The 16,563-nt window shown below is 37.0% G+C and overlaps 1 protein-coding gene across 9 annotated transcripts in view; it reads right to left on the minus strand.

The window, feature by feature from the left end:
- The window catches only part of Chd9 (chromodomain helicase DNA binding protein 9), a 220,820-nt gene that overhangs the window by 139,982 nt on the left and 64,275 nt on the right, over nt 1–16,563 (minus strand). The gene's annotated exons all lie outside the window — the stretch shown is intronic.

Below are 16,563 nucleotides of genomic sequence, written 5' to 3' on the forward strand. Positions count from 1 at the left end.
AAAGGGTCAAATTCTGTTCTCCTCTAAAGTTTCTTTTTTCAAAGAGAATATTCCCCTCTTTTATTCCGATATAAAAAAAATCTACTTTAAATAAAAGGTTTAATGGTTAGAGAAACAAATCTTCAACTACTGATCCTCAATTACTCATTTCCTTAGGGTTCCTACAGAGAGATTCTAAGAACATGATTGGGGCTAGCAGAGTGACTCAAGTGGTAGAGTGCCTGCCTAGCAAAGGTGAGGCCTTGAGTTCAAACCCCAGTACTGCTCCCCCCACCCCCACACAAAAAGAACCTAAGTACATGATTGGTAGATAATGCTAAAACCATATTAATATACTATAACTAGCAATAATTACACATAAATAATATCAATTAAAGTAATTTTCTATAAGTATACTACAGAATTTCTGTCCTCTGCCTTGTGACTCAGTATTTATCAGTCTTAAATTAAAACTATAGAAAGTTTAAAGTAGCAAAGTGGTTTTCAGCTGGGAGAATAAACACAATACCTTAACAAAATCAAGATACAAAAGAATCCCAAGAGGATAGAGCCATGGACTAAACCTAAAAATTTCCAACTATCAGGTCCTCTTTCAGCACAACCAGCTCTACAAGTACATTCAAATTGCAAATTCTACATAGCCAGTCAAATAACATGAATAAGTGAAACTGATCAGGAAAGAACAAGCTAAGAAGTACAAAGGGAAAGCTATGGTTAACTGCTGCTTGTAATTTTTAAAAAGGAACTGTTGAAAGCAAAATGAGAGATAAAATAAACTGGACAATTAAAAGATCATGTAAAATGGACAACAAATACAGTTAGATCCATACCTTGCTTCTCAAACCAATATTAATGGCAAAAGTATCAAAGTAAACGTCGAAAAGAAAAACCATGAAAGTAGGAGAAAATAACCAAAGAGATATTTTAATTTCTTTTTAAGGCACAAAATCCAGATGTCATTAAAAAGTCATGAACTAGAGCATATAAATCAAACAACTACACTGGGTGCCAGTGGCTCCTGTCTGTAATCTTAGCTACTCAGGAGGCAGAGATCAGGTGGATCACAGTTTGAAGCCAGTGAGGGCAAATAGTTCAAGAGACCCTATCTCAAAAAAACTCTTCACAAAAAGAGGCTGGTGGAGTGGCTCAAGGTGTAGAGCCTAAGTTCAAATCCCAGACCAGAAAAAAAAAAAAAAAATCAAATAACTATGAAAAGACTTATAAATAAAGCTGGGTGCCTGTGGCTCATGCCTGTAATCCTAGCTACTTGGGAGGCCAACCTGGGCAAATAGTTTGTGAGATCCCCATCTTCAAAATAACCAGAGCAAAATAGAGTGGAGGTATGGCTTAAGTGATAGACAGCCTGCTTTGCAAATATGAAATAACATTTGCAGCCAACTAATTGATGAATTGCTCAATTCTTTTGTTTGTTTGGTTGCTGTTTTGGGGGGAAGTGGGAAAAGGGTATACCAGGGATTGAACCCAGGGCCTCACACATACTAGGCAAGCACTCTACCACTTAAGCAGTGACCCCCCAGTCTGGCTTATTTCTTATCACATAAAGATTTCCTGTAAGTCAATGAGCATCGTGGAACATGCCTGTAATTTTAGCACTTAGGAGGTTCAGGCAGAGGATCATAAGTTCAAGAGCAGCCCAGGCTACACAGTGAGAATCTGTCTCAAAATTTTTTTTCTTTATAAATCAATAAGAAAAAATAGCCTAACAGAAGAAAATGTGCAAAGGATATGGTCAGTTCATATACTCCTTCAAAAATAAGAGAAAAACACATTAGAAGCATACTGATTTACCGTTTTTCACCTATCAGAGTCACAGAGACTCAAAGTTTAATGAAACATGTTGATGAAGCTATGTGGAAAAAAATATTTATACAGTCTGATGGGAATTTAAAAGGGTAAAGACTCTAAGACATTGCACAAAAATCACATTACCAAATTAACTCAAGCTAAGAAAGACTTCAAGACAGACTCAGTCTGGGAAAAGGAGTCCAACAGCTCATATTTTGGTGACTGATTGGATAACCTTTAAAGTCCCTTCTGGGTAGTATTGTACAACCCTTGGCATCTGAGAATATTTAGCTTTAGTACGGTACCCCAAAGTTATTTATCAGATTTGAACAAGGTTTATAGGCCTATAGATCGATTTATAATACAAACACACACACATATAATTTTTTTTTGACAGAGGGTCCTGCTATATAGCCCTGGTTAGTCTTCAACTTCCTGATCCTCCTGCCTTAGTTTTTCAAGTGGTGGGATTATAGCTGTGCACCACCCCACCTGGCCAAGGACTACATATTACATGATTCCACTTACATAAAATGTAGGTAAACTATAGAGACAAGAAGTAGATTAGTGGTCATAGGTCTGGCAGCAGTTGGGTGGAGTGACTGGTAACTGGTGTTAGTCACATGTTATATGGTCTATTTTTGAGGTGATGAAAATGGTCTAAAATTGGTAGAAATGATGTTTAAACAACTCTGTGACTGAATTAAAAGCTGTTGACAAGAGCAGTGGTGCAAGGCTAAAATCTCAGCATTCAGGAGGCTGAGACAAGAGGAGTGCAAGTTCAAGACCAGCCTGGACTACAGAAAAGGAAGATAAGGAAAAGAAAGGAGAAGAACTAATAATAATTATATGGGTAAAATTATTTTCAAGTTTCTTAAGTGCTCGAAACTGATTTTCTTTTATTCCCAACTAATTTTATTTGGTTAGTATTTAAATGGTAGATTTTTTTTTTCCTAGGAAAAAATAAAGCAGGTAAACTTACTTTGGGAGATTTGGTCAAGGTACTGTGGAATTCAGTTAGTTTTCTCAAATAAAATGTTACCTATTCAATACAACTTTAAACTTGGGACTGTTATAATAAGCTTTTAATAGTAAGAAAAAATTACATTCTTGTCAATTTTTAAAAATAAATATGAACTTAAGGCAAAAATTCAAAGTAGGCTCAGGGATAAGCTATTGTGGTCATTTTAATTAACCAAAATCTTAAAATTCAAAAATTAACAATTGTTACCTTACCCTGCAGGCAATTTTTCTTTTCTCCATTCCCTTACTATTCTGTTACTTCCTTTCATGAGCTGTAACCAAAGCACACCCTGCATGATCAGTACATGTACTAAGATGCCTGGTTTATGTCACGATGGTGAGTTTCTGTGAAAAACAAGATGTTAGACCCAGCAGTACTAGTCCAGTTCAAAGGACCTGGCAGTCATCTTGACTCCAGTTTCATTACCATCCCCTTGTATTACATTTCCAAAGTAAATTTACTTCCTACCAGCATCCCCTACCACACGTACAACTAGCCAATTGTCATCAAGCTGAAGAAGAACACAGAATTCTTGAAGACATAGTGATGCCTTCTGGGAAGTTATAGTTTACCTATTTATTAATTGACCTCACCCATCACATTCTAAGAAAGCATATAACCTTATTTCTTTCACCTTTGGGCAGGCATGCTGATCTGGAAGCCTAACTCATGGTTCTTGTCCTGAATAAAGTCCTAGCTCTTTGTTCAAATGACCTCTGTCATGGTTATTAGCCCTACTTCGAAGGAATAAAGAACTGAGATTTAGCTAGGCAAAAAACTGGGTAACAGACTGGAAGCATGGCTCAAGCAGTAGAGCACCCACTTAGCAAGCACAAAGGCTGAGTTCAAACCTCAGTACTGTAAATTTAAAGAAAAAAAATGATATAACCAACTTGTCTTTGACAAAGGTGCTAAAAATATACGATGGAGAAAAGACAGCCTCTTCAACAAAAACTGCTGGGAAAACTGGTTAGCAGTCTGCAAAAAACTGAAACTAGATCCATGTATATCACCCTATACCAATATTAACTCAAAATGGATCAAGGATCTTAATATCAGACCACAAACTCTAAAGTTGGTACAAGAAAGAGTAGGAAATACTCTGGAATTAATAGGTATAGGGAAGAACTTTCTCAATGGAACCCCAGCAGCTCAGCAACTAAGAGATAGCATAGATAAATGGGACTTCATAAAATTAAAAAGCTTCTGCTCAACAAAAGAAATGGTCTCTAAACTGAAGAGAACACCCACAGAGTGGGAGAAAATATTTGCCAGCTATACATCAAAGGACTGATAACCAGAATATATAGGGAACTTAAAAATCTAAATTCTCCCAAAATTAATGAACCAATAAAGAAATGGGCAAGTGAACTAAACAGAACTTTCTCAAAAGAAGAAATTCAAATGGCCAAAAAACACATGAAAAAATGCTCACCATCTCTAGCAATAAAGGAAATGCAAATTAAAACCACACTAAGATTCCATCTCACCCCTGTTAAAATAGCCATCATTAGCAACACCAAAAACAACAGGTGTTGGGGAGGATGCAGGGAAAAAAGAACCCTCTTACACTGCTGGTGGGAATGTAAACTACTACAACCACTCTGGAAAAAAACTTGGAGGCTTCTTAAAAAGCTAAACATTGATCTACCATATGATCCAGCAAAACCACTCTTGGGGATATACCCAAAAGAATGTGACACAGGTTACTCCAGAGGCACCTGCATACCCACGTTTACTGCAGCACTATTCACAATAGCCAAGTTACGGAAACAGCCAAGATGCCCCACCACTGATGAATGGATTAAGAAAATGTGGAATTTTATGCAGCCATGAAGAAGAACGAAATGTTATCATTCGCTGGTAAATGGATGGAATTGGAGAACATCATTCTGAGTGAGGGTAGCCTGGCCCAAAAGACCAAAAATCGTATGTTCTCCCTCATATGTGGACATTAGATCAAGGGCAAACACAACAAGGGGATTGGACTTTGATCACATGATAAATCAAGAGCACACAAGGGAGGTAGGAGGATAGGTAAGACACCTAAAAAACTAGATAGCATTTGTTGCCCTCAACACAGAGAAACTAAAGCAGATACTTTAAAGCAACTGAGGCCAATAGGAGAAGAGGACCAGGAACTAGAGAAAAGGTTAGTTTGAGAAGAATTAACTTAGAAGGTAACACACATGCACAGGAAATCAATGCGAGTCAACTCCCTGTTTAGCTATCCTTATCTCAACTAGCAAAAACCCTTGCTCCTTCCTATTATCACTTATACTCTCTCAACAAAATTAGAGATAAGGGCAAAATAGATTCTGCCAGGTAGCGAGGGGTAAGGGGGAGAGCAAGGGGGCATGGGGGATAAGGGAAGGGGTGGGGAGAGGGGGAAGAAATGACCCAAACATTGTATGCACATATGAATAAAATAAAAATAAAAAATAAAAAAAATGATAAAACTGTAGGAAATACTGTCATTCACAGTGTTACTTATCATTATAGACCTGAAGAAAAAACCTCTACCTATCCTAAATACTTGATATGATAATTAAGTACTATGATATATGTTTAAGTGCTTTTTCCATACTAAAGCAAGATGTTAGTTTTGCTATTACTATTAACAGTAAATTGCCAAACATCAGTAGCTCATGCCTGTAATCCTATCTACTTGGGAAGCTAAGATATGAAGGAGCTGGGTTTCAGGACAACCCAGGCAAATTATTTTGAGACCTCATCTCCAAAATAACCAGAGCAAAATGGACTGGAGATGTGGCTCAAGGGGTAGAGCACTTGCTTTGCAAGAGTGAAGCCCTGAATTTAAATCCCAGTCCTACCAAAAACAAACAAAAAACATTAAGTGATGTTAAAACTGAGGAAAAGTTTAGTCTAGGATGTCACATGAAAACCCAGGAAATATTAGTGGACTATCAGTGAAAATGGAATTTGAAATTTAGGATAAGTTAAATTTTTATAAGTAAGAAACTCAGAGACTTTTGAGAAATATGTATTAATTGAAAGTGCATAAATATTAAATAATGGATTATTAAGTAATGGATTCAATAATTACCCCTTTTTAGAGCTGGCCTTTTTAAAAATAATAAGGACTACTAAATTTTATATACAGTAAGAATTAAAGTAGGCACGGACTTGTACTCTTCCCATTCAGGTTTTTCTATTTCTAACTCCCTCCAACCCCTGTCCCAGAGACAGGGGTCTCACTATTGTAGGCTAGGCTGGCCTGGAACTTGAACTTGAACTCCTCCTGCTTTAGCTTCCCAAGTACCTGAGATTACAGGCATATGCCAACATGTCCAGCTCTATTTCTTGTTCTGCTCTTCTCTCCTTTCCTGGGGATCATACTTGCTAGGATATAGATACTCATCAGAATAACTGAGTTTTTTATCTACACTGAAGTATTTCTAATCTACTTCCCTAAACCACATCACAAATAAATTACATTTTTAAAAAAATTTCCTCCACTGTTTTGAATTTAAGTTGAAAAATGTTTGATTCTTGTAACAAATAATACTCTCTTCTCCTGCTTTCCTTCCCCACTCCCATTTCTCAAGGACACTACTCCAGGAACTCTTAATTCTCTCTCCTGAATCATCCATTTGTCTCATTCTACTAGAGCACTCCTGTCAGAAAATAAACAAGTTATTTCTCTCATCTTTAAAAATCTCCTCCTAGGCCAAGCACTGATGGCTCACATCTGTAATCCTAGCTACTCAGGAAGCAGAGGCCAGGAGAATCACAGTTTGAAGCCAGCTAGGGCAAATAGTTTGCAAAACCCTATGCCAAAAAAACCCAATATAAAACAGGGCTTGTGGAAAGGCTCAAGTGGTACACTGCCTGCCTAGGAAGCATAAGACCCTGAGTTCAGTGGGGAGAAATGACCCAAGCCTTGTATGCACATATGAATAATAAAACAATAATAAAAAAAAAGACCCTGAGTTCAAACTCCAGTACTGCCCCCACCCCACCCCCAAAAAATCTCCACTCTTAACTCCTTTTATTCCTTCACTTTGGTTCCCTTTCTTCCCCTTTACAACAAAACTTGAAATTTTTGTTTACATTTGTTGTTATTTTGTGCTACTCTCTTTGCAATCAGGTTTTATTCCTACCATCTCATCAAACTGACCTGATGAAGTGCATACTGACCCTTAGGTCACTAAATCCAAGGATCATTTTTCAGTCCTCATCTAAAACCTTTCAGCAACATTTAGTACCATTATTACTGAATTCTCCTGTGAAACACTTAGCAGACAAGAAATTCACCTCATTTCTCTCCTTCTTTCTTAACAGTTCAATTTCAGTTTCTTTAGACTTCAATTCCTAAATGTTGAAAGAACCCCAACCACTTCTCTTTTCTGTCTGTACTCACTCCAAGGGTGATTTTACCTTTCTCATTTCTTTAAATACCATATATATGTTGGTAATTCCCAAACTTATACCTGTTTTATCTCTACCTTAACTCCAGGCCCATACACCAAACAAATTACTTGGCTTCTCTTCTTGAAACTGGATATGCAACTAACATTCTGCTATTTCAATCCCAGTTATTCAGGCAGAGATAGGAAGAACTGAGTTTCAAGACTAGCCTGGGGGTGAAAAATTAACAAGACCCCATCTCAACAACAAAAAAAAACCCCAAAAAGCTGGGTGTGGTTGTGTGCACCTGTAATCCCAGCTACATGAGAAGCTTAAGTAGGAGGATCTCGATCCAGTCTACCAGGCAAAAAACACAAGACCTTATCTGAAAAACACTGAAGCAGAAAGGGTCAGAGTCATGGCTCCAGTGATAGAGTGTTTGCCTATCAAGTGTGAGGTCCTGAGTTCAATCCTAGTACCACCAAAAAATAAAAAGTGACCTTATTAAAATGCATAGGTTTGAGTATGGCTTAAGTGTTAGAGTGCATGCTAGGGCAAGCATAAGGCACTCAGTTCAAACTTCACTGTTGGCCCCCAAAAAAGGAAGTCATTTCAGTTCATTTTGGTCACAACTTTTCAGTATCTCCTTACTTCATTACAGAAGCAGAAATCCATACTATGAACTGTCAATTCCTATTATTATTCTCTCCACCTCAACCTGAACAGCTCTCCTACTCTTCTCTCTTGTTCATTTCCTTACTTCAGCTACAAAGACTCCTCAGTTCACTAAAAAAGCCAAGCATGAAGGGGATGTCAGCAAAATGGTTGAGTAGGAAGTTCCAAACACTTCTCTCCAATGAAGTACCAAAAACAAGCAGGAATCATCAGAAACAACTTTATCAGACATCTGGAAAATAGTCAAAGGCTTACAGCAACCAAGAGAATGCTGAAGAAAAGAAACAATACAAAAAACACAATACAAAAAAACAGTCCTACCATTAAAAGAAATTGCTGTTAAAACACTGTCTGAGGGCTGGGGAGTAGTAGAGTGCTTGTCTAGCATGCAGGAGTCCCTGGATTTGATTCCCAACGTGACTACCAAAAAGAAAGAAACTCTAAACTAAAAAAACCCTACATGTATAAACAAACAAAACACTGGCACTGAACACAAACTAAAAAATCAGAGACTTTAGTTGGAAAAAGTCAGTAAATAAATTGATGACTCCAGCCTCCAACAATCAGGAACATAACATGCTGGGGCAAGGGGATAAAATCTGATTTGCACATTTGCTACATTGTAATTGTGAATGTCTGGTTTTCACACACACACACACAAATATATATATATATACATATACATATATATATGTATATATATATATATGTATATATATATATAAAATGGAAAAAACCAGAACTGTCCCTAAATAAACCCAGACACTGAACACAATGGACAAAGACTTTTAATCAACTGTCTTTAATATGCTCAAAGAACTAATGGAAACTATGGCTCAAGAATGAAAGTAAACTAGAAAAACGACATATTAACAAAATGAAAATACCAACAGAGAAGCAGAATTTATTAAAAAAAAAAAAAGACCAACAGGAATTCTGGAGATGAAAAATATAGTAACTTTGCAAACAAAGGAAAATAGTAAACTTGACTTTTCAAATGATCTGAAGTTAGTAGTGTGAAAAACAGAAGGAAAAAGAAGTGACAGAGACTGAAAAATCTCTGAGACAACATCGAGCACAGAACATAAGACATTGGAGGCATCACAAAAGGAGAGGAAGAGTCAGAAAGAATAACAGAAGAAACAATGGCTGAAAACCCCCCAAATCAGATGAAAGACATAAATCTTACACATCCAGGAAACTCAACAAACTCTAAGCAAGATAAACTTAAAGACATTCACAATGAAACACATTATTGTCAAACTGACAAAAAAACCAACAGAATCATGAAAGCTGCAGGAAAAAAGAGCCTAATAAGTAAAAGAGATCCTCCATAAGATTAAGAGTAGATTTCTCATCAGAAACCATGAGGGCCAGAAGGCAGGAGGATGACATTTCAAATACGGAAAGTTAAAAAAACAACAAACAAAAACACCATTGACCAAAAAGTCTATAACCAGAAAACTACACTTCAAGAATGAAGAAGAGCTGGGCGTGGTGACTCATGTCTATAATCCTAGATTCTGAGATCAGAAAGATTATGTTCAAAGCCAGACTGGGTTTAGAGACCCTATCTCAAAAACAGTCAGAGCAAAATGGACTGGAGGTGTGGCTCAAGGGGTAAAGCAGCTACTTTACAAGTGTGAAGCCCTTAGTTCAAAGCCCAGTCCCATATACACAAAAAAAAAGAATGGAGAAATCAAAATATTATCGGATAAATAAAAACCAAGGGAGTTATTAGTAAAGAGTACATTGAAGCCATAAGAAACAAAAACCACACGAAGCCAGGCGTAGGTACTTTACCTCCAGGTCTCATCCAATTCAATTCAATTAGTACTTTCTGGGTATTTATTATATTTCTAATATTTGTATATCCCTGGCACCTTATTAATAGAAAGCTAATACTATTTTATTCACTTTACCTTCAATGTGGCCCTTGCCTCTGCTTATAAATTTTTTATTTTAGCCAGAAACTGGTGGCTCATGCCTGTATTCCTAACTACTCAGGAGACAGAGAGAGATCAGGGGGATTAATGTTCAAAGCTAGCCTGGGCAAACAGCTCTAGAGACCCTATCTCAAAAACACCCAACACCCAACACAAAGGGTTGGCTGGTGGCCCAGTGGAAGAGTGCCTGCCTGGCAAGCATGAGGTCCTGAGTTCAAACCCCAGTGCCTCCAAAAAAAAAACACCCAACACAAAAAAGGGATGACGGAGTGACTCAATTGCTAGGGTGCCTGCCTAGCAAGTGTAAGGCCCTAGTTCAAACTCAGTACCACCAAAAAAATATTTTTTCATTTCATTTCTTTATGCTTCTAAACTATCTCTTTTCACTTGTTATCTATCCTCTAGTCTTTAATACTAAGTTCCCCCCTTTTCATGAAAGGACAATTTTACATCTTATTCTTTTGTTGTTTTCCAGTTGAAATTCACCACACAGTCATCTTTTCAGAACCAAGTATCTGTCTTTGCATCTATCCCTTTTTTCTTCTAGCAATTCTCAGAAAAGGAAGTATGGCTGTTCTTCAAAGGTAAATATCTCACCTCTTAGTACCATGCCATCAAGTCTCTCAAAGGGACTTGTTCTCACATATATTCCATCTCTTTCTAGGACCTTTAATCATCCCCTTGCAATTCCTGATTCTCTTCTAACTCTGAGCATCAGCAGATCTTCTCTACCTTAAAAAGAACTGTACAAACCAAGTCATTGTCTTTCTATCCTTCCATTTGATGCCAAATATCGAAAACTAGTGATTCGCTGCCTCCATTTTTTAGTTAACTTTTAGAACTTGATAGTTTTTGGTCCTCATAAAGGTAATGCAACTATGCAATCAATGGTAATTTCCTGGACAACTCCAAATGCTCTCTTAAATCCCTGTCTTTGACCACTGAGAAAATACTTGCCATCACTAACAAAAAGTGACAAAAGGCTAACACAAATGTTATTTTTTATATGAAACCTCCAGTCATCTATGCATGCCCATTTATCATACAGCAATTAGGTTCTGAGTTCTTTAAGAATAAAGACTAAGGCCATGTGGCATGTACCTATAATCCAGCAATTAAATCTGTAACCCCAGGAACCAGGAAGCTGAGATGGGAGAATCACCTGAGACCAGGAGTAACAGCACAGGTAACTTAGTGAGATCTCATTTGTGGGGGGAGGGGAGAGGATGGAGAAGGGGAATGGATATGAATAAAGGAATACAGAGTATAATGTATTCATCTCTAGTACCAGCTTGGACCATTAAGAAAAGCTGTTTAAATGTTTTCTAAACTCAGGTTCAATTAACCACTTCACTTTGTGGAAATTCTCTTAGCTTCTATGACATTACACTGTTATGGATTTTCTTTCCTGGAACTTTCCTTGCTTTTCTGTTGATTTAAAGTAGCTTAATGCATACAAGGTTCTATGCAGTGACTTCATGCCACTGACAAATTCAGTTACTTAGCATTTCAAATTCAATCAAGTCTTGACACATCTTCAACATATCCTCTAAAATGTGATTTCACATTCAAATCCATTTTTCTTGAAATGTTATGATTGCTCTAAATTGTTTTTCTTACTAGTGGTATAAAATAAAGATAGAATACCCAACTTCATATTACCACTACTTAAGAAGACCATCATCTGCATCTTAGGGCCCTTCTTGAACTTTCCAACCTAAGGTATCTAAGAAAGCAATAGCTTGGGTCCCTGTTTATATAATGATGTGTATGCCCTATCAGCAGCCCTGGGAATTCTGGTCATTTGTGACAAATTTCTATCAATCTCAGAATAATACAGACCTTTGTAATACTTTTTCCCTCCTTCCCTAGGACCTTACTTCAAAGTATGCTACCTATTTTACCTAATAGCTACCAAATTCATCTTGACAAAAATTTTTCTCTTTCTCTATCTTCTTCAGTAATGTCCTCTGATTAAGCTACAGATATATATTTTTTCATACCATATTGTCTAAATGTCTAAAATGGTATACAGTTCCATCTATTTTAGAAATAAAACTAAGTCAGGCACCAGTGACTCACCCCTGTAATCCTAGCTACTCAGGACACAGAGAGCAGGAGCATCGCAGTTCAAAGCCAGCCCAGGCAAACAGTCTGTGAGACCCTATCTCAAAAAAACCCATCACAAAAAGTGGGCTGGTGGAGTGGCTCAAAGTGTGGGCCCTAAGTTCAAACCCCAGTGCTGCAAAAAAACAAAAACAAAACAAACATTTTTTTTTTTTGAAGGTACTGGGGTTTGAACTAAAGACTTCATGTTTACTAGGCAGATGTTCTACCACTTGAGCCACTCCATCAGTTAAAAACAAAACTTTGTAAAGGATCAAGAAAAGACATAGTATCTCTTACCATCTGACTACTCAAGAATATAAAACTGTGTTGTTAGGAACTGCTATAATCCAATGGACATAATACGGGGTTTGTTTGTTTGTTTGGGGGGGGTGGGGGGTTTGAAACAGGGTCCAACCCAGGTTAGTATGGAACTTGCTATATAGCCAGAACTGGCTTGGACTCATGATTCTCCTCCTTGCCTCTGCCTCCTGAATGATGGGGTTATAGGCATGCACCAACACGCCTGGCCAGGTCCTCATTTATAACTAAAAACACTTTGTATTTGTTATCTCATATTTCTTTTAACTTCATCTCATTTAAGTAAAAGTAGCTATTAATCATCCAACATTTATCTTTGGAGATAAAAAAAAAAAAAGAACTTAAGACTTGTAAAATACAGTAACATGTTAATCAAACCACATAACTGAATGTGGGGTAACTAGCCCTTTCATATACTGTTTAAAAAGTGTGAACAAGAAAATAAATTTGGAAATCTGTAAGGCATTATCACTAAAGTGGAGCACATACATATCTATGACCAGCTTTTCTAGTCCTTAGAAATATACACTCCACAGAAATGTGAGCACCAAAAGTCATGTACAAGGAATGTTCATATCAGTATTATTCATAATATTCCCAAACTGAAAAAAAAAAGTCCATCACATTATTACAATCAACAGCAATGAGACTAAACAAAGTACTCCTATATGGGAAAACAGATCTGTCTCACAGAAATATTATGCAAAAGAACATACACTGTATCATTCATTCCATTTTATAAAGTTCAAAAACAGCCAAAACAAATCTATGGTTTTAGAAGTCAGGATAATAGTCACCTATGGCAAGATAGAGAGTGATAATTAGAAAGGGGCATGAGGGGAGCTTCTGAGCTGCTGATAATGACAATGCTGGTTTTTTTTTTTTTTCTTTTTTGACTTGTGTTTATAATAAATCACAAACTTATACACATGATTCATATACTTCTTTGCATGTGTGTTATAACTTTTAAAAAGTTTTTAAAAGCCAAACTGAAACAAAATGAAGTGTAAGTAAATATCTAAAAACAGCAAAGTATACGTACATCACTCAAAAAAAGGGCAAACAAATATAGCATAGTCTCTAATAGGACTTCAGTAAATTCTGTATACTATTATTTCAATACATTTTCACCAAAGTAAAACTAGTAAGTGAATTTTTGTACTTAGATATGCAATGAAATCACTAAATTATGGAATCTCTGGAAGTCCTGTCTAGTATTAGAAACCTCAAGCATTTCAGTTTCTCTGTATCTCATTCAGTTGCTTCAATTGTAAAACAGACGAAACAAGTGTACCAAGTCTATACTCCTAAATTCTTATATTTATTTTACGTAAAAGTGCTCATTTTATTGGGTGAAACAAAAATCTTAATGAATACTTAATTGCCTTTTTCTTTCAGATTTTTTTCCCCAGTGCTGGGGATGAAACCCAATGCTTCATACATGCTAGGCAAGTGCTAAACCACTGAGCTATACCTCCAGCCCTAACTGCCTTTTTGAAGATAAACACTGCAGAAACAGAAACATATTTTTAAAGCTGAAACTTACTTGACCTGTGATATAATACCAATTTTTAAGATAAAACAAACTTTATGCAAAGTACAAAATTTAACCATTACACCAACCATTTTTTCTTTCTTTTACAAAAAAACTAACAAGATATATTAAGTTATCTTTCAGAAGCACAGTCATTGATTTCCAATAGAAAATTTAATATACTTTATACTACTGCTGTTATGCAAACTGAAATAACCATTGGATAAGAAACGATCTTTTTTTCAGATTTTAAACATGTCCCTTTGTAGGGAAAAAAAAAAAACTTTAAAATTACTACTTTAAAATTTTTATTTTTTTATTTTTTTTTTTTTAACATCTTTTATTCTATTTTATTGTTTTTACATTTACTTACAGGTATACACATTTGGGCCACCCATTCCCCCTCCCCCCTTCCATTTAGTCTAAAACAATCACATGTTTTCAAAAGTATATTCTTAATTTACCACTGGCAAAGATCCTGAACCACTTCTGTTTTAATTGGCCCCCCCATCTAGCTAATTTCTTTCTTATTTATGGCCTTCTTGTTTGTTTTTTTTGTTTTTTTTTTTTTTTTCATTTTTCTTTTATTATTCATATGTGCATACAAGGCTTGGTTCATTTCTCCCCCCTGCCCCCACCCCCTCCCTTACCACCCACTCCGCCCCCTCCCGCTCCCCCCCTCAATACCCAGCAGAAACTATTTTGCCCTTATCTCTAATTTTGTTGTAGAGAGAGTATAAGCAATAATAGGAAGGAACAAGGGGTTTTGCTGGTTGAGATAAGGATAGCTATACAGGGCATTGACTCACATTGATTTCCTGTGTGTGGGTGTTACCTTCTAGGTTAATTCTTTTTGATCTAACCTTTTCTCTAGTTCCTGGTCCCCTTTTCCTATTGGCCTCAGTTGCTTTAAGGTATCTGCTTTAGTTTCTCTGCGTTAAGGGCAACAAATGCTAGCTAGTTTTTTAGGTGTCTTACCTATCCTCACCCCTCCCTTGTGTGCTCTCGCTTTTATCATGTGCTCATAGTTCAATCCCCTTGTTGTGTTTGCCCTTGATCTAATGTCCACATATGAGGGAGAACATACGATTTTTGGTCTTTTGAGCCAGGCTAACCTCACTCAGAATGATGTTCTCCAATTCCATCCATTTACCAGCGAATGATAACATTTCGTTCTTCTTCATGGCTGCATAAAATTCCATTGTGTATAGATACCACATTTTCTTAATCCATTCGTCAGTGCTGGGACATCTTGGCTGTTTCCATAACTTGGCTATTGTGAATAGTGCCGCAATAAACATGGATGTGCAGGTGCCTCTGGAGTAACAGTCTTTTGGGTATATCCCCAAGAGTGGTATTGCTGGATCAAATGGTAGATCGATGTCCATCTTTTTAAGTAGCCTCCAAATTTTTTTCCAGAGTGGTTGTACTAGTCTACATTCCCACCAACAGTGTAAAAGGGTTCCTTTTTCCCCGCATCCTCGCCAACACCTGTTGGTGGTGGTGTTGCTGATGATGGCTATTCTAACAGGGGTGAGGTGGAATCTTAGTGTGGTTTTAATTTGCATTTCCTTTATTGCTAGAGATGGTGAGCATTTTTTCATGTGTTTTCTGGCCATTTGAATTTCTTCTTTTGAGAAAGTTCTGTTTAGTTCACATGCCCATTTCTTTATTGGTTCATTAGTTTTGGGAGAATTTAGTTTTTTAAGTTCCCTGTATATTCTGGTTATCAGTCCTTTGTCTGATGTATAATTGGCAAATATTTTCTCCCACTCTGTGGGTGTTCTCTTCAGTTTAGAGACCATTTCTTTTGATGAACAGAAGCTTTTTAGTTTTAAGAGGTCCCATTTATCTATGCTATCTCTTAGTTGCTGTGCTGCTGGGGTTTCATTGAGAAAGTTTTTACCTATACCTACTAACTCCAGAGTATTTCCTACTCTTTCTTGTATCAACTTAAGAGTTTGGGGTCTGATATTAAGATCCTTGATCCATTTTGAGTTAATCTTGGTATAGGGTGATATACATGGATCTAGTTTCAGTTTTTTGCAGACTGCTAACCAGTTTTCCCAACAGTTTTTGTTGAAGAGGCTGCTATTTCTCCATCGTATATTTTTAGCTCCTTTGTCAAAGATAAGTTGCTCATAGTTGTGTGGCTTCATATCTGGATCCTCTATTCTGTTCCACTGGTCTTCATGTCTGTTTTTGTGCCAGTACCATGCTGTTTTTATTGTTATTGCTTTGTAATATAGTTTGAAGTCAGGTATTGTGATACCTCCTGCATTGTTCTTTTGACTGAGTATTGCCTTGGCTATTCGTGGCCTCTTGTGACTACTTTAAAATTTTTAGGTGGGTCCCAGTGGCTCACACCGATAACCCTAGCTACTCAGGAGGCAGACATCAGGAGGATCATGGTTCGAAGCCAGCCAGGGAAAAAAGTTCAAAAAAAATCACAAGAAAGAGCTGGTGGAGTGGCTCATGGTGTAGGCCTTGAGTTCAAGCCCCAGTACCGCAAAAAAAAAATTTAAGTAGCCAGATATAGGTGGCTAGCTACTCAGGAGGGAGAGATCAGGAGGATCAAGGTTTGAGGCCAGGACAGGCAAATAGTTCTCTAGACCCCATCTCAAAAACATTTAACACATAAAAGGTCTGGTGGAGTGGCTAATGTGGTCTGGTACTTGCCTAACAAGCGTGAGGCCCTGAGTTCAAACTCCAGTACTGACCAGCCCCCCACACACCAAAAATATTTAAGTATAGTAAAAAAAGAACAAAACAATATTTGC

The sequence above is a fragment of the Castor canadensis genome, chromosome 15 (genome assembly GCF_047511655.1).
Source record: "Castor canadensis chromosome 15, mCasCan1.hap1v2, whole genome shotgun sequence".
In the NCBI taxonomy this organism is placed as follows: Eukaryota; Metazoa; Chordata; class Mammalia; order Rodentia; family Castoridae; genus Castor; species Castor canadensis.